General features: G+C 54.4%; 19 non-coding genes and 1 pseudogene across 19 annotated transcripts; all 20 read right to left on the bottom strand.

The window, feature by feature from the left end:
• Positions 1 to 5,902: 5,902 nt before the first annotated feature.
• LOC126115495 (5S ribosomal RNA) lies at positions 5,903 to 6,020 on the bottom strand (annotated as a pseudogene).
• An 832-nt stretch (positions 6,021 to 6,852) lies between these two features.
• LOC126115388 (5S ribosomal RNA) lies at positions 6,853 to 6,971 on the bottom strand. Its single transcript, XR_007525428.1, has one exon. It is a non-coding gene; the product is annotated as a 5S ribosomal RNA (ribosomal RNA).
• An 822-nt stretch (positions 6,972 to 7,793) lies between these two features.
• On the bottom strand, positions 7,794 to 7,912 carry LOC126115239 (5S ribosomal RNA). Its single transcript, XR_007525293.1, has one exon. It is a non-coding gene; the product is annotated as a 5S ribosomal RNA (ribosomal RNA).
• An 832-nt stretch (positions 7,913 to 8,744) lies between these two features.
• Positions 8,745 to 8,863, bottom strand: LOC126115497 (5S ribosomal RNA). Its single transcript, XR_007525526.1, has one exon. It is a non-coding gene; the product is annotated as a 5S ribosomal RNA (ribosomal RNA).
• Positions 8,864 to 9,685: 822 nt separating this feature from the next.
• On the bottom strand, positions 9,686 to 9,804 carry LOC126115240 (5S ribosomal RNA). Its single transcript, XR_007525294.1, has one exon. It is a non-coding gene; the product is annotated as a 5S ribosomal RNA (ribosomal RNA).
• An 832-nt stretch (positions 9,805 to 10,636) lies between these two features.
• On the bottom strand, positions 10,637 to 10,755 carry LOC126115241 (5S ribosomal RNA). Its single transcript, XR_007525295.1, has one exon. It is a non-coding gene; the product is annotated as a 5S ribosomal RNA (ribosomal RNA).
• An 827-nt stretch (positions 10,756 to 11,582) lies between these two features.
• Positions 11,583 to 11,701, bottom strand: LOC126115509 (5S ribosomal RNA). Its single transcript, XR_007525537.1, has one exon. It is a non-coding gene; the product is annotated as a 5S ribosomal RNA (ribosomal RNA).
• An 822-nt stretch (positions 11,702 to 12,523) lies between these two features.
• Positions 12,524 to 12,642, bottom strand: LOC126115242 (5S ribosomal RNA). The gene has a single exon (XR_007525296.1). It is a non-coding gene; the product is annotated as a 5S ribosomal RNA (ribosomal RNA).
• An 819-nt stretch (positions 12,643 to 13,461) lies between these two features.
• LOC126115485 (5S ribosomal RNA) lies at positions 13,462 to 13,580 on the bottom strand. The gene has a single exon (XR_007525516.1). It is a non-coding gene; the product is annotated as a 5S ribosomal RNA (ribosomal RNA).
• An 830-nt stretch (positions 13,581 to 14,410) lies between these two features.
• Positions 14,411 to 14,531, bottom strand: LOC126115493 (5S ribosomal RNA). Its single transcript, XR_007525523.1, has one exon. It is a non-coding gene; the product is annotated as a 5S ribosomal RNA (ribosomal RNA).
• Positions 14,532 to 15,367: 836 nt separating this feature from the next.
• Positions 15,368 to 15,487, bottom strand: LOC126115469 (5S ribosomal RNA). The gene has a single exon (XR_007525501.1). It is a non-coding gene; the product is annotated as a 5S ribosomal RNA (ribosomal RNA).
• Positions 15,488 to 16,322: 835 nt separating this feature from the next.
• Positions 16,323 to 16,441, bottom strand: LOC126115243 (5S ribosomal RNA). The gene has a single exon (XR_007525297.1). It is a non-coding gene; the product is annotated as a 5S ribosomal RNA (ribosomal RNA).
• Positions 16,442 to 17,274: 833 nt separating this feature from the next.
• Positions 17,275 to 17,393, bottom strand: LOC126115494 (5S ribosomal RNA). The gene has a single exon (XR_007525524.1). It is a non-coding gene; the product is annotated as a 5S ribosomal RNA (ribosomal RNA).
• Positions 17,394 to 18,224: 831 nt separating this feature from the next.
• On the bottom strand, positions 18,225 to 18,343 carry LOC126115244 (5S ribosomal RNA). Its single transcript, XR_007525298.1, has one exon. It is a non-coding gene; the product is annotated as a 5S ribosomal RNA (ribosomal RNA).
• Positions 18,344 to 19,175: 832 nt separating this feature from the next.
• On the bottom strand, positions 19,176 to 19,294 carry LOC126115150 (5S ribosomal RNA). Its single transcript, XR_007525212.1, has one exon. It is a non-coding gene; the product is annotated as a 5S ribosomal RNA (ribosomal RNA).
• Positions 19,295 to 20,116: 822 nt separating this feature from the next.
• On the bottom strand, positions 20,117 to 20,235 carry LOC126115245 (5S ribosomal RNA). The gene has a single exon (XR_007525299.1). It is a non-coding gene; the product is annotated as a 5S ribosomal RNA (ribosomal RNA).
• Positions 20,236 to 21,067: 832 nt separating this feature from the next.
• Positions 21,068 to 21,186, bottom strand: LOC126115248 (5S ribosomal RNA). Its single transcript, XR_007525301.1, has one exon. It is a non-coding gene; the product is annotated as a 5S ribosomal RNA (ribosomal RNA).
• Positions 21,187 to 22,013: 827 nt separating this feature from the next.
• On the bottom strand, positions 22,014 to 22,132 carry LOC126115249 (5S ribosomal RNA). The gene has a single exon (XR_007525302.1). It is a non-coding gene; the product is annotated as a 5S ribosomal RNA (ribosomal RNA).
• An 822-nt stretch (positions 22,133 to 22,954) lies between these two features.
• On the bottom strand, positions 22,955 to 23,073 carry LOC126115250 (5S ribosomal RNA). Its single transcript, XR_007525303.1, has one exon. It is a non-coding gene; the product is annotated as a 5S ribosomal RNA (ribosomal RNA).
• Positions 23,074 to 23,900: 827 nt separating this feature from the next.
• LOC126115162 (5S ribosomal RNA) lies at positions 23,901 to 24,019 on the bottom strand. Its single transcript, XR_007525223.1, has one exon. It is a non-coding gene; the product is annotated as a 5S ribosomal RNA (ribosomal RNA).
• Positions 24,020 to 24,586: the final 567 nt, after the last annotated feature.

The raw sequence follows: 24,586 nt of genomic DNA on the forward strand, positions 1-24,586 counted from the left end.
CGCAAATAAAAGAAAGTCCGAAAGAAAACATGTCTCCGCTAACGGCTGACGGTTGGTACATGGAGAATAAAACAAACGTCGACGCATAGCAATAGGAAAGAGTCCCACATTCAGACACACACCAACTGTGATAAAATGATCACCGCGACTCGGCCCCCTCAGTCGCCGCGAGAAAGGAACAAATAACAAGAAAGAAAGAAAGGAGGAACAGAAAGTAAAGCAAACATAAAAGAACTTTTGACGGACAAAGCGCCATTCACATAAATGTAGGTCATGTGTACGGTTTCGTTAATGTACGGTCCATTAGAAACACAACTTTACCAAGCCATAAAATCATTACCCAAGAAAGGAAGACCGGTGGTAAGCAAGGGTTCGTCATAAACGCCAACAGGAATATTGGCAGTAGTATCAGATAGGAAAAAGAAAAATGTCATGATTGGGTATAGAGTCGTATCAGGAAAGTGACAATTTAGTGAATGCATGGGCCAAGGCGACATGCAAAAATTTGGCAAAAATCGAGGAATAAGCCTGTCGACCAAGGGTCAAATGATGTTCCGCCCACAGGTAAGACAGAAAGTCGACGGCATCAGTCAATTTCAGGGCGAAAATACAATAAACCGTGTGTCCCAAAATCCAAAGAGAAGCATTCCGTTTGGTGGCCGGATACGCTACACACTGAGGCACGATGGCGTCCAAAGCTGTCACCTGCCGCCTGTCCACTCTGTTGATTAGACGCACCATGTCACACGCAATGTCCCAAACAACACGGAATTTCCGACACTCGAATCGGTGTTCGATAGTGTCCTCCTCAGGACACGAATCACAGACACCCGAAGGAATCAGACCGATAGAGTGCAGCTTAGCATTAGTCGGAATTGTGCGGTTGACCACTTTATACCATGTTCCGTGAACGTCAGCAGGAATAACGGCGGTGGCGAGGTTCCGCCACACCATCCGCCAGTTGTGCTGAGGTAGCCGATACTCCCATTTATTCCTGCTCGGCGATCCCCGAAGAGCGCGAATAATGTCACCGACATTGCACGCACGGACATCGCCGAGCACCAGATAGCTGTTATACACATAATACCGGCGTACGAAGTTCAACGTGGACGGAATATGACTGACCGAGACCGGAGCAATCACCGATGGCGGGCGGTACGCACGGAACAAGGCAGCCGTCGGACTGCACGGCCCCTTGTCAAGCACCACGGTAGTCCGCTTTACGAAGAGCGCCGCACACTTGTTGCGAAAGTCAACGAAACCCAGCCCCCCTTCCGCCAGACTCAAGGTACAGGTTGCCAGGGAGACCTTAAAAATGTCACCCTTCCATAGCAACCAATATACCGCCTGTTGAAGGGCCCGTTCCAGTTGTTTCGGCACAGGTAGGACTTGTGCCAGATACCACGCTTTGGCCAAAATCTGTGTGTTAATAAGGGCCACCCGTTGACGGAGCGCCAAATTCCGAGAGGCATACAGTTTCGCAACGGCCCTAACCTTATACAGCGTGGACCGCCAATTCAGAGCTTCCATACGCTGCAGATTGTCGGTCAGAATGACACCGAGCACTGTCTGTCGTTGCTTGACACAAAACCAGTCGCCGCGAGCAGTACGCAGGCGAGGTGTAAGAGGGAGCAAAACAGTCTTCCGAGGATTGACGATAGCCCCCGTCGCCCTCTCAAATCGCTGTAAAACACCATGCAGCCTGTTAATGTCCTCTGGCTGATCGAGGAACACGCCGAGGTCGTCGGCATACGCTCTACAGATCAGCTGATCGCCACCAATGCGAATGCCCCGGCATTCCTGGGCGATACAGCGGAGGAGCGGATCCAAAGCCAAAGCGAAGAGCGACATAGACAAGGGGCAGCCCTGGCGAACTGAGCGGCTAATAGGTATAACACGACTGGGAATTCCGTTTATTACAACCCGTGACGTGGCATTCCTTAAAATATTATACACCATCGTCGTCAGTTTAGGACCAAATCCGAAACCGACCAAGACCTGCCGCAGATAGGTGTGACTAATCCGATCGAAAGCGTTTTTGAAGTCAACCAGCATTATCGCAGCCGTCCGGAGCCTGTGACTTTTTACATATCCGATACAATCCCGGTACGCCAGAACAGCATCGAATATGTTACGGTCCCTGACAGCGCAAGTCTGATGGTCACTCACCACCTTTGGCAGAACGTCCGTCAACCTGTGCGTGATACACCGCGCTATAATTTTATAGTCGGCGTTCAGCAAGGTTATAGGACGGACATTGTCGAGATTTGGTGTGGCGGTCGATTTCGGAACGAGGGCAATGCGCCCTTCTGAAAATTCCGCAGGAATAGCAACGCCGTTATGAACCTCATTCATAATGGCAATTAAAACATCACTTAAAAGACTGAAAAATTTTAAATAAAATTCCGCGGGAATCCCGTCCAGTCCAGGGGACCGGCCCCGAGGACTCCGTTTCACAGCTGTATCTAAGTCATCAAGGGTAAAAGGTTCATTTAAACTGGCTCTATCTTGTCGTGTTAACACACGTGGGACCCTCTGCAAAAAATCGCGCAGCGCCCCGGCGTCGACATCAACCTGTCGAAAGAGCGTCTCAAAGTGCGCGTGAACTTCTCGCTCAATGGCCGCACCATCGGATGTGGACGTGCCATCTCGCTGGACCCATTTACGGATGGCCAACCGCTCGCGCCGCCGGCGCTCCCTGCTCAGGTGGTAGAGAGAGAGCGGCTCCCCTTCCACGTCACCCACCGGTTGGCTCCGCGCGATAGTCCCAACACCCTTCCGACGTAGATCATCGAGGAGCTTGGCTTTGAATTGATTAAAAACCGGTAGCAACTCAGGTGACGTCGCGACTCGCTGAGCGATATCCTTTAAACAATCCTGGTAAAAACGTGCCGTCGACCGACGCCAATGCGCCGCATCGCGGCTAAAATCGATTAAAAAACGCCGAATAGCCGGCTTGGCGACCGCCACCCACCACCCGATAGTACTGCCGCCATCTCCCTTACCACGCAAGAGCTTGCGCCACAACGCAGTAAATTGAGACGTTAGACTGGCATCGTCCAAAAGGCTACAGTTAAATTTCCAAATAGTGGGGCGCCGAGGAGGGCGCGCACGCGGCAAGAAGAGTTGACACATGTAACCGCAATGGTCTGAAAAAATAACCGGCAACACGTCCGCCTTCCGGACGTGGGCGGCGAGCGGCGAAGACACATAGATCCTGTCCAAGCGACTGTGACCGGTGGCGTAAAAGTGGGTGAAATGCGTCTTGTCCGGATGCAGCACACGCCACGTGTCGCGGAGCCGAAAACTGTCAACCAACGTACGTAATTCCTGGCACCAGTTAGGACGCGGCTCCTGATCTCGACCATCAATCACAGCATTAAAATCACCACCGATCACTAAGTCAGTATGATTACGATGGAGAAGTGGACAGAGATCCTGACCATAAAATTTATTCCGCGCTGGCTTGTCACCGGCATGAGCATACACATTGACAAAGGCAAGACCATTGACGGTACATGCTATAGCGCGGCCATTCGGCAATATTTCAATATTGCTAACATCAAATTCAGGACGGATTAAGATAGCTGTACCAGTCTGTTCGTCGGACATTATATTATCAACGACAGTAAAATCAGAAGCGTCAAGTAAAAACAACAGAGCCTGACGCGTAACTTCCTGTAAAAATGCCACATGACAGTGGGAGTCATGTAAAAAAGTGAGCAAAGCCGACAACTTGTGCGGGTTACTCAACTTGTTGACATTGATAGTTAAAATATTCCACGAACAACGCTCAGGCTCCATACACAATTAAAATACACAAGCACAAAACGCTCCTCATTTAAAAACAAACAGCAAACATGGACGGAATTTCAGCCACCAAAAAGGATAAAATTTTCTCTAAAAAGACTGAATTGATTCCCGTCAACTGGAAGAGGGAACAACAGAGAATAACAGTGACAGTTAAAATATTCCACGAACAACGCTCAGGCGCCATACACAATTAAAAGACACAAGCACAAAAAACTCCTCATAAAAAACAGACAGCAGACATTGACGGAATTTCAGCCACCAAAAAGGATAAAAAGTTCTCGAAAAAGACGGGTGTAATTCCCGTCAACTGGATTAAGGGACAACAAAGAAATCACTAAGTCTCCGCACCACCTTCCACATCCGCCGCCCAGTCAGTGGGGGGGACGGAAGTGGGGGTGGACGCGGTCCCAGAATCTGTGCCACCGGAGGCTGCCGACAAAGGATCAACGACGGGCATCTCCACGTCGGAAGAAGAGGTCGGCACACGCTCAAGGGCAGAAGGACAAACCCGACGCTGGTGGGTGTCTTCAGCCTTCCGTTTCGTCGGCAATGGCGGCGTCGCCACAGCCGAAGCTGTGTCGGTCGGCACAACGGAACCGTCACCAGTCGGCTGCTGACTTAAAACGGTGCGTAAATGTCGAACAGCGACATCACGCTTCTGATCGGCAACGCTGAGATCGTCGGGCAGCGAAGGGCGAGGAGCGGCAGGCTGTTGTGGTTGTGATTGCTGTGTCTGACGCCCGCAGCCGGAAGCCGGAGACGGCCGCCGCTCGCGGTCTGCACGTGGGTCCCGACGCGCGACACGCTGTTGTGAGTCCTGCCGACCAACCCGCGACTGCCGGGAAGCGGCGGGCGAACGGTCAACTGGAGACGGACTGCGGTCCTGTCGTGTAGACCCCCTGTCAGAGGAGGGCGACCGACCAACACTACGAGCACGTTGCCTGCTAGAACTGCGAGACGGAAGTTCATCACGCCGCGGTTTCGGAGCCACAAAAATTTCCCGCGATTCCACAACAGCAGTGTGAACAGGAGCACCGGCAGCTATGTCAACTGAGGCAGGCAACGTATCAAAAGATTCCGATACCGTAACAGGCTGCGAAACAGGTTCCGACACTACATCAGTCGCCGACGCGGGCATGGGGTCGGACACAGACGCAAGTGAAACACGTGGTAAAGACAAACTTTCGTCAGCCTGCACGGTAGCCGTAGCAGGCGCGGAAACAGCAGACACAGAAGCAAGGTCACAATCGGGAGTGGACACATCCATGGCAACCGCGGCGTCAGCTAGGTTAGCATCGGCCACGCGGCGCGCGGGTGCGGGGGGGGCTGTACCTAAGACCGTAGCAGCGACAGAGGCAAAGCTGTCCCCGCGCAAACCGTCATCGATCGGTAATTGAGCAGGCCGTTTACGTTTAGGACAGTCCTGCCGGTAATGACCAACGCCACTACAAAATGAACAAGTTTGAGGCTGTCCACTATAAGTCACAAACGCACGGTGGCCGTTAACCAGAATAAAGGACGGAATGTGTTGTCTGACAACCATTTTCACACTCCGCACACCGTTTTCGACTTGAAACAAATATGCGGAGGACCACTTTTCCTTAATCACTGACAAAACGGTACCGTACGGACGCAAATAACGTGAAATAGTATCATTCCGTATTTCAAAAGGCAAGTTAAAGATACGAATTTGCCTAACGCCAAAGCCGGCGTGCGACACAGTCACATTACTAATTTTACCGTCAAGATGTCGAAATTTACGCACGCCGTCATTGACAGACACAACAGTATCACACATATCAGGAGATCTCAATTTCAAAAACACCGAATTAAGGAACGTATCAAACTGTATGCCAAGAACGTCACCATGCCTTAACATCAAGTCCTCTAATATCCAACGGTGAATTTCGAATGCCGATGGTTTATCAACAGATCGATCAAACTCACATTGTACGTTATTCTGTCTTTCCTCACTATCATCGTATATCATTTCCATTACTTACAGTCAGGTATAAACACAAGCCACGAGGCAGAGGAAGCAGACGACACGCGAGGCGCCGCCGGCCAAGTCGCACACGGAAGTACTGCTCGCTCGGCACCGAGGTGTTGCCAGGCGGTCACCCATCCAAGTACTAGCCGGGCCCGATGATGCTTAACTACGGTGATCGGACGAGAACCGGTGTATTCATCATGGTATGGCCGTTGGCGCTCATCTAATGTAGGAGCACGGCAGAATTCGCGTTCGGCTTTTCTCCCAACACACAAAATGTTAGTTTTCGGCCGCATTTGACGAAAGCGCTTCCTTCCGCAACCGCCAGTTCCTCGAGGACGGCGCGGGGAGGCGCGCCCGGCGTCCCAGCAGAGCGACGGCCAAATTGGCGGGCGCACCGCCGCGTGTGTGAGACGCACTGCTGCTCGTTGCACCCCCTGTCATTCGCTGGGCGCGTGCAGCCTTCGACACTAGCGGAGGACGCATCTTGTCCCTGGTGTTCAGCGGAGCGCCTGTGCGCGGTGTGGCAGTGTCGTGCTGGAGGGCGCCACTGGTAGCGATGTGGGCTTCCTCGCCTCGCCTCGCCTCGCCTCGCCTCACACCAGGTGTCTGCGTAGTTTGCAGTGCATTCGCACCATTCCTATCCCTGTCCCTGTCCCCGTCCCGACTTGTCCCGACTTTGCTCGACTGCCGCTCGCTGCCGCTCGGGTCGTGGTCCATATGACAGCGCAAGCACGACAAACGTCTGCGGGACGAGACGAGACGACTAAGGAATACATTCGTGGTTACAAATCAAATTTGGAACTCTACACTCCTACACAACAATAGGCGGTGACGTATTTCAGAAATCACCTGCCGATTCGTACTGTTTTGTCGTTTTCAAAGTCTTCTTGGCAAACTTGGTTAGCACATTCTCCCTCAAACTGAGTTAATTACTGCATTTTCGTACCATTACAGTAGTTTAAAAGGCTTAAGGAAACATCTTTGTCACAACAGAAAGGTAGTTTGAAAATTGGGCTGGCGACATAACAAAAAAACAAAAGGAAGGGAGCCAACAGCACCCGGGTTTCCCAGGCGGTCACCCATCCAAGTACTATCCGGGCCCGATGATGCTTAACTTCGGTGATCGGACGAGAACCGGTGTATTCATCATGGTATGGCCGTTGGCGCTCGTCTAATGTAGGAGCACGGCAGAATTCACGTTCGGCTTTTCTCCCAACACACAAAATGTTAGTTTTCGGCCGCATTTGACGAAAGCGCTTCCTTCCGCAACCGCCAGTTCCTCGAGGACGGCGCGGGGAGGCGCGCCCGGCGTCCCAGCAGAGCGACGGCCGAATTGGCGGGCGCACCGCCGCGTGTGTGAGACGCACTGCTGCTCGTTGCACCCCCTGTCATTCGCTGGGCGCGTGCAGCCTTCGACACTAGCGGAGGACGCATCTTGTCCCTGGTGTTCAGCGGAGGGCCTGTGCGGGGTGTGGCAGTGTCATGCTGGAGGGCGCCACTGGTAGCGATGTGGGCTTCCTCGCCTCGCCTCGCCTCACACCAGGTGTCTGCGTAGTTTGCAGTGCATTCGCACCATTCCTATCCCTGTCCCTGTCCCCGTCCCGACTTGTCCCGACTTTGCTCGACTGCCGCTCGCTGCCGCTCGGGTCGTGGTCCATATGACAGCGCAAGCACGACAAACGTCTGCGGGACGAGACGAGACGACTAAGGAATACATTCGTGGTTACAAATCAAATTTGGAACTCTACACTCCTACACAACAATAGGCGGTGACGTATTTCAGAAATCACCTGCCGATTCGTACTGTTTTGTCGTTTTCAAAGTCTTCTTGGCAAACTTGGTTAGCACATTCTCCCTCAAACTGAGTTAATTACTGCATTTTCGTACCATTACAGTAGTTTAAAAGGCTTAAGGAAGCATCTTTGTCACAACAGAAAGGTAGTTTGAAAATTGGGCTGGCGACATAACAAAAAAACAAAAGGAAGGGAGCCAACAGCACCCGGGTTTCCCAGGCGGTCACCCATCCAAGTACTAGCCGGGCCCGATGATGCTTAACTACGGTGATCGGACGAGAACCGGTGTATTCATCATGGTATGGCCGTTGGCGCTCATCTAATGTAGGAGCACGGCAGAATTCGCGTTCGGCTTTTCTCCCAACACACAAAATGTTAGTTTTCGGCCGCATTTGACGAAAGCGCTTCCTTCCGCAACCGCCAGTTCCTCGAGGACGGCGCGGGGAGGCGCGCCCGGCGTCCCAGCAGAGCGACGGCCAAATTGGCGGGCGCACCGCCGCTTGTGTGAGACGCACTGCTGCTCGTTGCACCCCCTGTCATTCGCTGGGCGCGTGCAGCCTTCGACACTAGCGGAGGACGCATCTTGTCCCTGGTGTTCAGCGGAGCGCCTGTGCGGGGTGTGGCAGTGTCGTGCTGGAGGGCGCCACTGGTAGCGATGTGGGCTTCCTCGCCTCGCCTCGCCTCGCCTCGCCTCACACCAGGTGTCTGCGTAGTTTGCAGTGCATTCGCACCATTCCTATCCCTGTCCCTGTCCCCGTCCCGACTTGTCCCGACTTTGCTCGACTGCCGCTCGCTGCCGCTCGGGTCGTGGTCCATATGACAGCGCAAGCACGACAAACGTCTGCGGGACGAGACGAGACGACTAAGGAATACATTCGTGGTTACAAATCAAATTTGGAACTCTACACTCCTACACAACAATAGGCGGTGACGTATTTCAGAAATCACCTGCCGATTCGTACTGTTTTGTCGTTTTCAAAGTCTTCTTGGCAAACTTGGTTAGCACATTCTCCCTCAAACTGAGTTAATTACTGCATTTTCGTACCATTACAGTAGTTTAAAAGGCTTAAGGAAACATCTTTGTCACAACAGAAAGGTAGTTTGAAAATTGGGCTGGCGACATAACAAAAAAACAAAAGGAAGGGAGCCAACAGCACCCGGGTTTCCCAGGCGGTCACCCATCCAAGTACTATCCGGGCCCGATGATGCTTAACTTCGGTGATCGGACGAGAACCGGTGTATTCATCATGGTATGGCCGTTGGCGCTCGTCTAATGTAGGAGCACGGCAGAATTCACGTTCGGCTTTTCTCCCAACACACAAAATGTTAGTTTTCGGCCGCATTTGACGAAAGCGCTTCCTTCCGCAACCGCCAGTTCCTCGAGGACGGCGCGGGGAGGCGCGCCCGGCGTCCCAGCAGAGCGACGGCCGAATTGGCGGGCGCACCGCCGCGTGTGTGAGACGCACTGCTGCTCGTTGCACCCCCTGTCATTCGCTGGGCGCGTGCAGCCTTCGACACTAGCGGAGGACGCATCTTGTCCCTGGTGTTCAGCGGAGGGCCTGTGCGGGGTGTGGCAGTGTCATGCTGGAGGGCGCCACTGGTAGCGATGTGGGCTTCCTCGCCTCGCCTCGCCTCACACCAGGTGTCTGCGTAGTTTGCAGTGCATTCGCACCATTCCTATCCCTGTCCCTGTCCCCGTCCCGACTTGTCCCGACTTTGCTCGACTGCCGCTCGCTGCCGCTCGGGTCGTGGTCCATATGACAGCGCAAGCACGACAAACGTCTGCGGGACGAGACGAGACGACTAAGGAATACATTCGTGGTTACAAATCAAATTTGGAACTCTACACTCCTACACAACAATAGGCGGTGACGTATTTCAGAAATCACCTGCCGATTCGTACTGTTTTGTCGTTTTCAAAGTCTTCTTGGCAAACTTGGTTAGCACATTCTCCCTCAAACTGAGTTAATTACTGCATTTTCGTACCATTACAGTAGTTTAAAAGGCTTAAGGAAGCATCTTTGTCACAACAGAAAGGTAGTTTGAAAATTGGGCTGGCGACATAACAAAAAAACAAAAGGAAGGGAGCCAACAGCACCCGGGTTTCCCAGGCGGTCACCCATCCAAGTACTAGCCGGGCCCGATGATGCTTAACTACGGTGATCGGACGAGAACCGGTGTATTCATCATGGTATGGCCGTTGGCGCTCATCTAATGTAGGAGCACGGCAGAATTCGCGTTCGGCTTTTCTCCCAACACACAAAATGTTAGTTTTCGGCCGCATTTGACGAAAGCGCTTCCTTCCGCAACCGCCAGTTCCTCGAGGACGGCGCGGGGAGGCGCGCCCGGCGTCCCAGCAGAGCGACGGCCAAATTGGCGGGCGCACCGCCGCTTGTGTGAGACGCACTGCTGCTCGTTGCACCCCCTGTCATTCGCTGGGCGCGTGCAGCCTTCGACACTAGCGGAGGACGCATCTTGTCCCTGGTGTTCAGCGGAGCGCCTGTGCGGGGTGTGGCAGTGTCGTGCTGGAGGGCGCCACTGGTAGCGATGTGGGCTTCCTCGCCTCGCCTCGCCTCGCCTCGCCTCACACCAGGTGTCTGCGTAGTTTGCAGTGCATTCGCACCATTCCTATCCCTGTCCCTGTCCCCGTCCCGACTTGTCCCGACTTTGCTCGACTGCCGCTCGCTGCCGCTCGGGTCGTGGTCCATATGACAGCGCAAGCACGACAAACGTCTGCGGGACGAGACGAGACGACTAAGGAATACATTCGTGGTTACAAATCAAATTTGGAACTCTACACTCCTACACAACAATAGGCGGTGACGTATTTCAGAAATCACCTGCCGATTCGTACTGTTTTGTCGTTTTCAAAGTCTTCTTGGCAAACTTGGTTAGCACATTCTCCCTCAAACTGAGTTAATTACTGCATTTTCGTACCATTACAGTAGTTTAAAAGGCTTAAGGAAGCATCTTTGTCACAACAGAAAGGTAGTTTGAAAATTGGGCTGGCGACATAACAAAAAAACAAAAGGAAGGGAGCCAACAGCACCCGGGTTTCCCAGGCGGTCACCCATCCAAGTACTAGCCGGGCCCGATGATGCTTAACTACGGTGATCGGACGAGAACCGGTGTATTCATCATGGTATGGCCGTTGGCGCTCATCTAATGTAGGAGCACGGCAGAATTCGCGTTCGGCTTTTCTCCCAACACACAAAATGTTAGTTTTCGGCCGCATTTGACGAAAGCGCTTCCTTCCGCAACCGCCAGTTCCTCGAGGACGGCGCGGGGAGGCGCGCCCGGCGTCCCAGCAGAGCGACGGCCGAATTGGCGGCCGCACCGCCGCGTGTGTGAGACGCACTGCTGCTCGTTGCACCCCCTGTCATTCGCTGGGCGCGTGCAGCCTTCGACACTAGCGGAGGACGCATCTTGTCCCTGGTGTTCAGCGGAGGGCCTGTGCGGGGTGTGGCAGTGTCGTGCTGGAGGGCGCCACTGGTAGCGATGTGGGCTTCCTCGCCTCGCCTCGCCTCGCCTCACACCAGGTGTCTGCGTAGTTTGCAGTGCATTCGCACCATTCCTATCCCTGTCCCTGTCCCCGTCCCGACTTGTCCCGACTTTGCTCGACTACCGCTCGCTGCCGCTCGGGTCGTGGTCCATATGACAGCGCAAGCACGACAAACGTCTGCGGGACGAGACGAGACGACTAAGGAATACATTCGTGGTTACAAATCAAATTTGGAACTCTACACTCCTACACAACAATAGGCGGTGACGTATTTCAGAAATCACCTGCCGATTCGTACTGTTTTGTCGTTTTCAAAGTCTTCTTGGCAAACTTGGTTAGCACATTCTCCCTCAAACTGAGTTAATTACTGCATTTTCGTACCATTACAGTAGTTTAAAAGGCTTAAGGAAGCATCTTTGTCACAACAGAAAGGTAGTTTGAAAATTGGGCTGGCGACATAACAAAAAAACAAAAGGAAGGGAGCCAACAGCACCCGGGTTTCCCAGGCGGTCACCCATCCAAGTACTATCCGGGCCCGATGATGCTTAACTTCGGTGATCGGACGAGAACCGGTGTATTCATCATGGTATGGCCGTTGGCGCTCGTCTAATGTAGGAGCACGGCAGAATTCACGTTCGGCTTTTCTCCCAACACACAAAATGTTAGTTTTCGGCCGCATTTGACGAAAGCGCTTCCTTCCGCAACCGCCAGTTCCTCGAGGACGGCGCGGGGAGGCGCGCCCGGCGTCCCAGCAGAGCGACGGCCGAATTGGCGGCCGCACCGCCGCGTGTGTGAGACGCACTGCTGCTCGTTGCACCCCCTGTCATTCGCTGGGCGCGTGCAGCCTTCGACACTAGCGGAGGACGCATCTTGTCCCTGGTGTTCAGCGGAGGGCCTGTGCGGGGTGTGGCAGTGTCATGCTGGAGGGCGCCACTGGTAGCGATGTGGGCTTCCTCGCCTCGCCTCGCCTCACACCAGGTGTCTGCGTAGTTTGCAGTGCATTCGCACCATTCCTATCCCTGTCCCTGTCCCCGTCCCGACTTGTCCCGACTTTGCTCGACTGCCGCTCGCTGCCGCTCGGGTCGTGGTCCATATGACAGCGCAAGCACGACAAACGTCTGCGGGACGAGACGAGACGACTAAGGAATACATTCGTGGTTACAAATCAAATTTGGAACTCTACACTCCTACACAACAATAGGCGGTGACGTATTTCAGAAATCACCTGCCGATTCGTACTGCTTTGTCGTTTTCAAAGTCTTCTTGGCAAACTTGGTTAGCACATTCTCCCTCAAACTGAGTTAATTACTGCATTTTCGTACCATTACAGTAGTTTAAAAGGCTTAAGGAAGCATCTTTGTCACAACAGAAAGGTAGTTTGAAAATTGGGCTGGCGACATAACAAAAAAACAAAAGGAAGGGAGCCAACAGCACCCGGGTTTCCCAGGCGGTCACCCATCCAAGTACTAGCCGGGCCCGATGATGCTTAACTACGGTGATCGGACGAGAACCGGTGTATTCATCATGGTATGGCCGTTGGCGCTCATCTAATGTAGGAGCACGGCAGAATTCGCGTTCGGCTTTTCTCCCAACACACAAAATGTTAGTTTTCGGCCGCATTTGACGAAAGCGCTTCCTTCCGCAACCGCCAGTTCCTCGAGGACGGCGCGGGGAGGCGCGCCCGGCGTCCCAGCAGAGCGACGGCCGAATTGGCGGGCGCACCGCCGCGTGTGTGAGACGCACTGCTGCTCGTTGCACCCCCTGTCATTCGCTGGGCGCGTGCAGCCTTCGACACTAGCGGAGGACGCATCTTGTCCCTGGTGTTCAGCGGAGGGCCTGTGCGGGGTGTGGCAGTGTCGTGCTGGAGGGCGCCACTGGTAGCGATGTGGGCTTCCTCGCCTCGCCTCGCCTCGCCTCGCCTCACACCAGGTGTCTGCGTAGTTTGCAGTGCATTCGCACCATTCCTATCCCTGTCCCTGTCCCCGTCCCGACTTGTCCCGACTTTGCTCGACTGCCGCTCGCTGCCGCTCGGGTCGTGGTCCATATGACAGCGCAAGCACGACAAACGTCTGCGGGACGAGACGAGACGACTAAGGAATACATTCGTGGTTACAAATCAAATTTGGAACTCTACACTCCTACACAACAATAGGCGGTGACGTATTTCAGAAATCACCTGCCGATTCGTACTGTTTTGTCGTTTTCAAAGTCTTCTTGGCAAACTTGGTTAGCACATTCTCCCTCAAACTGAGTTAATTACTGCATTTTCGTACCATTACAGTAGTTTAAAAGGCTTAAGGACACAACAGAAAGGTAGTTTGAAAATTGGGCTGGCGACATAACAAAAAAACAAAGGAAGGGAGCAACAGCACCCGGGTTTCCCAGGCGGTCACCCATCCAAGTACTAGCCGGGCCCGATGATGCTTAACTACGGTGATCGGACGAGATCCGGTGTATTCATCATGGTATGGCCGTTGGCGCTCATCTAATGTAGGAGCACGGGCAGAATTCGCGTTCGGCTTTTCTCCCAACACACAAAATGTTAGTTTTCGGCCGCATTTGACGAAAGCGCTTCCTTCCGCAACCGCCAGTTCCTCGAGGACGGCGCGGGGAGGCGCGCCCGGCGTCCCGCAGAGCGACGGCCGAATTGGCGGGCGCACCGCCGCGTGTGTGAGACGCACTGCTGCTCGTTGCACCCCCTGTCATTCGCTGGCGCGTGCAGCCTTCGACACTAGCGGAGGACGCATCTTGTCCCTGGTGTTCAGCGGAGGGCCTGTGCGGGGTGTGGCAGTGTCGTGCTGGAGGGCGCCACTGGTTGCGATGTGGGGCTTCCTCGCCTCGCCCTCGCCTCGCCTCACACCAGGTGTCTGCGTAGTTTGCAGTGCATTCGCACCATTTCCTATCCCTGTCCCTGTCCCCGTCCCGACTTGTCCCCGACTTTGCTCGACTGCCGCTCGCTGCCGCTCGGGTCGTGGTCCATATGACAGCGCAAGCACGACAAACGTCTGCGGGACGAGACGAGACGACTAAGGAATACATTCGTGGTTACAAATCAAATTTGGAACTCTACACTCCTACACAACAATAGGCGGTGACGTATTTCAGAAATCACCTGCACGATTCGTACTGTTTTGTCGTTTTCAAAGTCTTCTTGGCAAACTTGGTTAGCACATTCTCCCTCAAACTGAGTTAATTACTGCATTTTCGTACCATTACAGTAGTTAAAAGGCTTAAGGAAGCATCTTTGTCACAACAGAAAAGGTAGTTTGAAAATTGGGCTGCGACATAACAAAAAAACAAAAGGAAGGGAGCCAACAGCACCCGGGTTTCCCAGGCGGTCACCCATCCAAGTACTAGCCGGGCCCGATGATGCTTAACTACGGTGATCGGACGAGATCCCGGTGTATTCATCATGGTATGGGCCGTTGGCGCTCATCTAATGTAGGAGCACGGCAGAATTCGCGTTCGGCTTTTCTCCCAACACACAAAATGTTAGTTTTCGGCCGCATTTGACGAAAGCGCTTCCTTCCGCAACCGCCAGTTCCTCGAGGGACGGCGCGGGGAGGCGCGCCCGGCGTCCCAGCAGAGCGACGGCCGAATTGGCGGGCGCACCGCCGCGTGTGTGAGACGCACTGCTGCTCGTTGCACCCCTGTCATTCGCTGGGCGCGTGCAGCCTTCGACACTAGCGGAGGACGCATCTTGTCCCTGGTGTTCAGCGGAGGGCCTGTGCGGGGGTGTGGCAGTGTCGTGCTGGAGGGCGCCCACTGGTAGCGATGTGGGCTTCCTCGCCTCGCCTCGCCTCGCCTCGCCTGACACCAGGTGTCTGCGTAGTTTGCAGTGCATTCGCACCATTCCTATCCCTGTCCCTGTCCCCGTCCCGACTTGTCCCGACTTTGCTCGACTGCCGCTCGCTGCCGCTCGGGTCGTGGTCCATATGACAGCGCAAGCACGACAAACGTCTGCGGGACGAGACGAGACGACTAAGGAATACATTCGTGGTTACAAATCAAATTTTGGAACTCTACACTCCTACACAACAATAGCGGTGACGTATTTCAGAAATCACCTGCCGATTCGTACTGTTTTGTCGTTTTCAAAGTCTTCTTGGCAAACTTGGTTAGCACATTCTCCCTCAAACTGAGTTAATTACTGCATTTTCGTACCATTACAGTAGTTTAAAAGGCTTAAGGAAGCATCTTTGTCACAACAGAAAGGTAGTTTTGAAAATTGGGCTGGCGACATACACAAAAAAACAAAAGGAAGGGAGCCAACAGCACCCGGGTTTCCCAGGCGGTCACCCATCCAAGTACTAGCCGGGCCCGATGATGCTTAACTACGGTGATCGGACGAGAACCGGTGTATTCATCAGTGGTATGGCCGTTGGCGCTCATCTAATGTAGGAGCACGCTGAATTCGCGTTCGGCTTTTCTCCCAACACACAAAATGTTAGTTTTCGGCCGCATTTGACGAAAGCGCTTCCTTCCGCAACCGCCAGTTCCTCGAGGACGGCGCGGGGAGGCGCGCCCGGCGTCCCAGCAGAGCGACGGCCAAATTGGCGGGCGCACCGCCGCTTGTGTGAGACGCACTGCTGCTCGTTGCACCCCCTGTCATTCGCTGGGCGCGTGGCAGCCTTCGACACTAGCGGAGGACGCATCTTGTCCCTGGTGTTCAGCGGAGGCGCCTGTGCGGGGTGTGGCAGTGTCGTGCTGGAGGGCGCCACTGGTAGCGATGTGGGGCTTCCTCGCCTCGCCTCGCCTCGCCTCGCTCACACCAGGTTGTCTGCGTAGTTTGCAGTGCATTCGCACCATTCCTATCCTGTCCCTGTCCCCGTCCCGACTTGTCCCGGACTTTGCTCGACTGCCGCTCGCTGCCGCTCGGGTCGTGGTCCCATATGACAGCGCAAGCACGACAAAACGTCTGCGGGACGAGACGAGACGACTAAGGAATACATTCGTGGTTACAAATCAAATTTGGAACTCTACACTCCTACACAACAATAGGCGGTGACGTATTTCAGAAATCACCTGCCGATTCGTACTGTTTTGTCGTTTTCAAAGTCTTCTTGGCAAACTTGGTTAGCACATTCTCCTCAAACTGAGTTAATTACTGCATTTTCGTACCAATACAGTAGTTTAAAAGGCTTAAGGAAGCATCTTTGTCACAACAGAAAGGTAGTTTGAAAATTGGGCTGGCGACATAACAAAAAAACAAAAGGAAGGGAGCCAACAGCACCCGGGTTTCCCAGGCGGTCACCCATCCAAGTACTAGCCGGGCCCGATGATGCTTAACTACGGTGATCGGACGAGAACCGGTGTATTCATCATGGTATGGCCGTTGGCGCTCATCTAATGTAGGAGCACGGCAGAATTCGCGTTCGGCTTTTCTCCCAACACACAAATGTTAGTTTTCGGCCGCATTTGACGAAAGCGCTTCCTTCCGCAACCGCCAGTTCCTCGAGGACGGCGCGGGGAGGCGCGCCCGGCGTCCCAGCAGAGCGACGGCCGAATTGGCGGCCGCACCGCCGCGTGTGTGAGACGCACTGCTGCTCGTTGCACCCCCCTGTCATTCGCTGGGCGCGTGCAGCCTTCGACACTAGCGGAGACGCATCTTGTCCCTGGTGTTTCAGCGGAGGGCCTGTGCGGGTGTGGCAGTGTCGTGCTGGAGGGCGCCACTGGTAGCGATGTGGGCTTCCTCGCCTCGCCTCGCCTCGCCTCGCCTGACACCAGGTGTCTGCGTAGTTTGCAGTGCATTCGCACCATTCTATCCCTGTCCCTGTCCCCGTCCCGACTTGTCCCGACTTTGCTCGACTGCCGCTCGCTCGCCGCTCGGGTCGTGGTCCATATGACAGCGCAAGCACGACAAACGTCTGCGGGACGAGACGAGACGACTAAGGAATACATTCGTGGTTACAAATCAAATTTGGAACTCTACACCTCCTACACAACAATAGGCGGTGACGTATTTCAGAAATCCACCTGCCGATTCGTACTGTTTTGTCGTTTTCAAAGTCTTCTTGGCAAACTTGGTTAGCACATTCTCCCTCAAACTGAGTTAATTACTGCATTTTCGTACCATTACAGTAGTTTAAAGGCTTAAGGAAGCATCTTTGTCACAACAGGAAAGGTAGTTTGAAAATTGGGCTGGCGACATAACAAAAAAACAAAAGGAAGGGAGCCAACAGCACCCTGGTTTCCCAGGCGGTCACCCATCCAAGTACTAGCCGGGCCCGATGATGCTTAACTACGGTGATCGGACAGAGAACCGTGTATTCATCATGGTATGGCCGTTGGCGCTCATCTAATGTAGGAGCACGGCAGAATTCGCGTTCGGCTTTTCTCCCACACACAAAATGTTAGTTTTCGGCCGCATTTGACGAAAGCGCTTCCTTCCGCAACCGCCAGTTCCTCGAGGACGGCGCGGGGAGGCGCGCCCGGCGTCCCAGCAGAGCGACGGCCAAATTGCGGGCGCACCCGCCGCTTTGTGTGAGACGCACTGCTGCTCGTTGCACCCCCTGTCATTCGCTGGGCGCGTGCAGCCTTCGACACTAGCGGAGGACGCATCTTGTCCCTGGTGTTCAGCGGAGCGCCTGTGCGGGGTGTGGCAGTGTCGTGCTGGAGGGCGCCACTGGTAGCGATGTGGGCTTCCTCGCCTCGCCTCGCCTCGCCTCGCCTCACACCAGGTGTCTGCGTAGTTTGCAGTGCATTCGCACCATTCCTATCCCTGTCCCTGTCCCCGTCTCGACTTGTCCCGACTTTGCTCGACTGCCGCTCGCTGCCGCTCGGGTCGTGGTCCATATGACAGCGCAAGCACGACAAACGTCTGCGGGACGAGACGAGAGACTAAGGAATACATTCGTGGTTACAAATCAAATTTGGAACTCTACACTCCTACACAACAATAGGCGGTGACGTATTTCAGAAATCACCTGCCGATTCGTACTGTTTGTCGTTTTCAAAGTCTTCTTGGCAAACTTGGTTAGCACATTCTCCCTGCAAACTGAGTTAATTACTGCATTTTCGTACCATTACAGTAGTTTAAAAGGCTTAAGGAAGCATCTTTGTCACAACAGAAAGGTAGTTTGAAAATTGGGCTGGCGACATAACAAAAAAACAAAAGGAAGGGAGCCAACAGCACCCGGGTTTCCCAGGCGGTCACCCATCCAAGTACTAGCCGGGCCCGATGATGCTTAACTACGGTGATCGGACGAGAACCGGTGTATTCATCATGGTATGGCCGTTGGCGCTCATCTAATGTAGGAGCACGCAGAATTCGCGTTCGGCTTTTCTCCCAACACACAAAATGTTAGTTTTCGGCCGCATTTGACGAAAGCGCTTCCTTCCGCAACCGCCAGTTCCTCGAGGACGGCGCGGGGAGGCGCGCCCGGCGTCCCAGCAGAGCGACGCCGAATTGGCGGGCGCAACCGCCGCGTGTGTGAGACGCACTGCTGCTCGTTGCACCCCCTGTCATTCGCTGGGCGCGTGCAGCCTTCGACACTAGCGGAGGACGCATCTTGTCCCTGGTGTTCAGCGGAGGGCCTGTGCGGGTGTGTGGCAGTGTCGTGCTGGAGGGCGCCACTGGTAGCGATGTGGGCTTCCTCGCCTCGCCTCGCCTCGCCTCGCCTCACACCAGGTGTCTGCGTAGTTTGCAGTGCATTCGCACCATTCCTATCCCTGTCCCTGTCCCCGTCCCGACTTGTCCCGACTTTGCTCGACTGCCGCTCGCTGCCGCTCGGGTCGTGGTCCATATGACAGCGCAAGCACGACAAACGTCTGCGGGACGAGACGAGACGACTAAGGAATACATTCGTGGTTACAAATCAAATTTGGAACTCTACACTCCTACACAACAATAGGCGGTGACGTATTTCAGAAATCACCTGCCGATTCGTACTGTTTTGTCGTTTTCAAAGTCTTCTTGGCAAACTTGGTTAGCACATTCTCCCTCAAACTGAGTTAATTACTGCATTTTCGTACCATTACAGTAGTTTAAAAGGCTTAAGGAAGCATCTTTGTCACAACAGAAAGGTAGTTTGAAAATTGGGCTGGCGACATAACAAAAAAACAAAAGGAAGGGAGCCAACAGCACCCGGGTTTCCCAGGCGGTCACCCATCCAAGTACTATCCGGGCCCGATGATGCTTAACTTCGGTGATCGGACGAGAACCGGTGTATTCATCATGGTATGGCCGTTGGCGCTCGTCTAATGTAGGAGCACGGCAGAATTCACGTTCGGCTTTTCTCCCAACACACAAAATGTTAGTTTTCGGCCGCATTTGACGAAAGCGCTTCCTTCCGCAACCGCCAGTTCCTCGAGGACGGCGCGGGGAGGCGCGCCCGGCGTCCCAGCAGAGCGACGGCCGAATTGGCGGCCGCACCGCCGCGTGTGTGAGACGCACTGCTGCTCGTTGCACCCCCTGTCATTCGCTGGGCGCGTGCAGCCTTCGACACTAGCGGAGGACGCATCTTGTCCCTGGTGTTCAGCGGAGGGCCTGTGCGGGGTGTGGCAGTGTCATGCTGGAGGGCGCCACTGGTAGCGATGTGGGCTTCCTCGCGTCGCCTCGCCTCACACCAGGTGTCTGCGTAGTTTGCAGTGCATTCGCACCATTCCTATCCCTGTCCCTGTCCCCGTCCCGACTTGTCCCGACTTTGCTCGACTGCCGCTCGCTGCCGCTCGGGTCGTGGTCCATATGACAGCGCAAGCACGACAAACGTCTGCGGGACGAGACGAGACGACTAAGGAATACATTCGTGGTTACAAATCAAATTTGGAACTCTACACTCCTACACAACAATAGGCGGTGACGTATTTCAGAAATCACCTGCCGATTCGTACTGTTTTGTCGTTTTCAAAGTCTTCTTGGCAAACTTGGTTAGCACATTCTCCCTCAAACTGAGTTAATTACTGCATTTTCGTACCATTACAGTAGTTTAAAAGGCTTAAGGAAGCATCTTTGTCACAACAGAAAGGTAGTTTGAAAATTGGGCTGGCGACATAACAAAAAAACAAAAGGAAGGGAGCCAACAGCACCCGGGTTTCCCAGGCGGTCACCCATCCAAGTACTAGCCGGGCCCGATGATGCTTAACTACGGTGATCGGACGAGAACCGGTGTATTCATCATGGTATGGCCGTTGGCGCTCATCTAATGTAGGAGCACGGCAGAATTCGCGTTCGGCTTTTCTCCCAACACACAAAATGTTAGTTTTCGGCCGCATTTGACGAAAGCGCTTCCTTCCGCAACCGCCAGTTCCTCGAGGACGGCGCGGGGAGGCGCGCCCGGCGTCCCAGCAGAGCGACGGCCGAATTGGCGGGCGCACCGCCGCGTGTGTGAGACGCACTGCTGCTCGTTGCACCCCCTGTCATTCGCTGGGCGCGTGCAGCCTTCGACACTAGCGGAGGACGCATCTTGTCCCTGGTGTTCAGCGGAGGGCCTGTGCGGGGTGTGGCAGTGTCGTGCTGGAGGGCGCCACTGGTAGCGATGTGGGCTTCCTCGCCTCGCCTCGCCTCGCCTCGCCTCACACCAGGTGTCTGCGTAGTTTGCAGTGCATTCGCACCATTCCTATCCCTGTCCCTGTCCCCGTCCCGACTTGTCCCGACTTTGCTCGACTGCCGCTCGCTGCCGCTCGGGTCGTGGTCCATATGACAGCGCAAGCACGACAAACGTCTGCGGGACGAGACGAGACGACTAAGGAATACATTCGTGGTTACAAATCAAATTTGGAACTCTACACTCCTACACAACAATAGGCGGTGACGTATTTCAGAAATCACCTGCCGATTCGTACTGTTTTGTCGTTTTCAAAGTCTTCTTGGCAAACTTGGTTAGCACATTCTCCCTCAAACTGAGTTAATTACTGCATTTTCGTACCATTACAGTAGTTTAAAAGGCTTAAGGAAGCATCTTTGTCACAACAGAAAGGTAGTTTGAAAATTGGGCTGGCGACATAACAAAAAAACAAAAGGAAGGGAGCCAACAGCACCCGGGTTTCCCAGGCGGTCACCCATCCAAGTACTAGCCGGGCCCGATGATGCTTAACTACGGTGATCGGACGAGAACCGGTGTATTCATCATGGTATGGCCGTTGGCGCTCATCTAATGTAGGAGCACGGCAGAATTCGCGTTCGGCTTTTCTCCCAACACACAAAATGTTAGTTTTCGGCCGCATTTGACGAAAGCGCTTCCTTCCGCAACCGCCAGTTCCTCGAGGACGGCGCGGGGAGGCGCGCCCGGCGTCCCAGCAGAGCGACGGCCGAATTGGCGGCCGCACCGCCGCGTGTGTGAGACGCACTGCTGCTCGTTGCACCCCCTGTCATTCGCTGGGCGCGTGCAGCCTTCGACACTAGCGGAGGACGCATCTTGTCCCTGGTGTTCAGCGGAGGGCCTGTGCGGGGTGTGGCAGTGTCGTGCTGGAGGGCGCCACTGGTAGCGATGTGGGCTTCCTCGCCTCGCCTCGCCTCGCCTCACACCAGGTGTCTGCGTAGTTTGCAGTGCATTCGCACCATTCCTATCCCTGTCCCTGTCCCCGTCCCGACTTGTCCCGACTTTGCTCGACTGCCGCTCGCTGCCGCTCGGGTCGTGGTCCATATGACAGCGCAAGCACGACAAACGTCTGCGGGACGAGACGAGACGACTAAGGAATACATTCGTGGTTACAAATCAAATTTGGAACTCTACACTCCTACACAACAATAGGCGGTGACGTATTTCAGAAATCACCTGCCGATTCGTACTGTTTTGTCGTTTTCAAAGTCTTCTTGGCAAACTTGGTTAGCACATTCTCCCTCAAACTGAGTTAATTACTGCATTTTCGTACCATTACAGTAGTTTAAAAGGCTTAAGGAAGCATCTTTGTCACAACAGAAAGGTAGTTTGAAAATTGGGCTGGCGACATAACAAAAAAACAAAAGGAAGGGAGCCAACAGCACCCGGGTTTCCCAGGCGGTCACCCATCCAAGTACTAGCCGGGCCCGATGATGCTTAACTACGGTGATCGGACGAGAACCGGTGTATTCATCATGGTATGGCCGTTGGCGCTCATCTAATGTAGGAGCACGGCAGAATTCGCGTTCGGCTTTTCTCCCAACACACAAAATGTTAGTTTTCGGCCGCATTTGACGAAAGCGCTTCCTTCCGCAACCGCCAGTTCCTCGAGGACGGCGCGGGGAGGCGCGCCCGGCGTCCCAGCAGAGCGACGGCCGAATTGGCGGGCGCACCGCCGCGTGTGTGAGACGCACTGCTGCTCGTTGCACCCCCTGTCATTCGCTGGGCGCGTGCAGCCTTCGACACTAGCGGAGGACGCATCTTGTCCCTGGTGTTCAGCGGAGGGCCTGTGCGGGGTGTGGCAGTGTCGTGCTGGAGGGCGCCACTGGTAGCGATGTGGGCTTCCTCGCCTCGCCTCGCCTCACACCAGGTGTCTGCGTAGTTTGCAGTGCATTCGCACCATTCCTATCCCTGTCCCTGTCCCCGTCCCGACTTGTCCCGACTTTGCTCGACTGCCGCTCGCTGCCGCTCGGGTCGTGGTCCATATGACAGCGCAAGCACGACAAACGTCTGCGGGACGAGACGAGACGACTAAGGAATACATTCGTGGTTACAAATCAAATTTGGAACTCTACACTCCTACACAACAATAGGCGGTGACGTATTTCAGAAATCACCTGCCGATTCGTACTGTTTTGTCGTTTTCAAAGTCTTCTTGGCAAACTTGGTTAGCACATTCTCCCTCAAACTGAGTTAATTACTGCATTTTCGTACCATTACAGTAGTTTAAAAGGCTTAAGGAAGCATCTTTGTCACAACAGAAAGGTAGTTTGAAAATTGGGCTGGCGACATAACAAAAAAACAAAAGGAAGGGAGCCAACAGCACCCGGGTTTCCCAGGCGGTCACCCATCCAAGTACTAGCCGGGCCCGATGATGCTTAACTACGGTGATCGGACGAGAACCGGTGTATTCATCATGGTATGGCCGTTGGCGCTCATCTAATGTAGGAGCACGGCAGAATTCGCGTTCGGCTTTTCTCCCAACACACAAAATGTTAGTTTTCGGCCGCATTTGACGAAAGCGCTTCCTTCCGCAACCGCCAGTTCCTCGAGGACGGCGCGGGGAGGCGCGCCCGGCGTCCCAGCAGAGCGACGGCCGAATTGGCGGGCGCACCGCCGCGTGTGTGAGACGCACTGCTGCTCGTTGCACCCCCTGTCATTCGCTGGGCGCGTGCAGCCTTCGACACTAGCGGAGGACGCATCTTGTCCCTGGTGTTCAGCGGAGGGCCTGTGCGGGGTGTGGCAGTGTCGTGCTGGAGGGCGCCACTGGTAGCGATGTGGGCTTCCTCGCCTCGCCTCGCCTCGCCTCACACCAGGTGTCTGCGTAGTTTGCAGTGCATTCGCACCATTCCTATCCCTGTCCCTGTCCCCGTCCCGACTTGTCCCGACTTTGCTCGACTGCCGCTCGCTGCCGCTCGGGTCGTGGTCCATATGACAGCGCAAGCACGACAAACGTCTGCGGGACGAGACGAGACGACTAAGGAATACATTCGTGGTTACAAATCAAATTTGGAACTCTACACTCCTACACAACAATAGGCGGTGACGTATTTCAGAAATCACCTGCCGATTCGTACTGTTTTGTCGTTTTCAAAGTCTTCTTGGCAAACTTGGTTAGCACATTCTCCCTCAAACTGAGTTAATTACTGCATTTTCGTACCATTACAGTAGTTTAAAAGGCTTAAGGAAGCATCTTTGTCACAACAGAAAGGTAGTTTGAAAATTGGGCTGGCGACATAACAAAAAAACAAAAGGAAGGGAGCCAACAGCACCCGGGTTTCCCAGGCGGTCACCCATCCAAGTACTATCCGGGCCCGATGATGCTTAACTTCGGTGATCGGACGAGAACCGGTGTATTCATCATGGTATGGCCGTTGGCGCTCGTCTAATGTAGGAGCACGGCAGAATTCACGTTCGGCTTTTCTCCCAACACACAAAATGTTAGTTTTCGGCCGCATTTGACGAAAGCGCTTCCTTCCGCAACCGCCAGTTCCTCGAGGACGGCGCGGGGAGGCGCGCCCGGCGTCCCAGCAGAGCGACGGCCGAATTGGCGGCCGCACCGCCGCGTGTGTGAGACGCACTGCTGCTCGTTGCACCCCCTGTCATTCGCTGGGCGCGTGCAGCCTTCGACACTAGCGGAGGACGCATCTTGTCCCTGGTGTTCAGCGGAGGGCCTGTGCGGGGTGTGGCAGTGTCATGCTGGAGGGCGCCACTGGTAGCGATGTGGGCTTCCTCGCGTCGCCTCGCCTCACACCAGGTGTCTGCGTAGTTTGCAGTGCATTCGCACCATTCCTATCCCTGTCCCTGTCCCCGTCCCGACTTGTCCCGACTTTGCTCGACTGCCGCTCGCTGCCGCTCGGGTCGTGGTCCATATGACAGCGCAAGCACGACAAACGTCTGCGGGACGAGACGAGACGACTAAGGAATACATTCGTGGTTACAAATC

Source organism: Schistocerca cancellata, unplaced genomic scaffold (assembly GCF_023864275.1).
Source record: "Schistocerca cancellata isolate TAMUIC-IGC-003103 unplaced genomic scaffold, iqSchCanc2.1 HiC_scaffold_317, whole genome shotgun sequence".
NCBI classification, from domain to species: domain Eukaryota; kingdom Metazoa; phylum Arthropoda; class Insecta; order Orthoptera; family Acrididae; genus Schistocerca; species Schistocerca cancellata.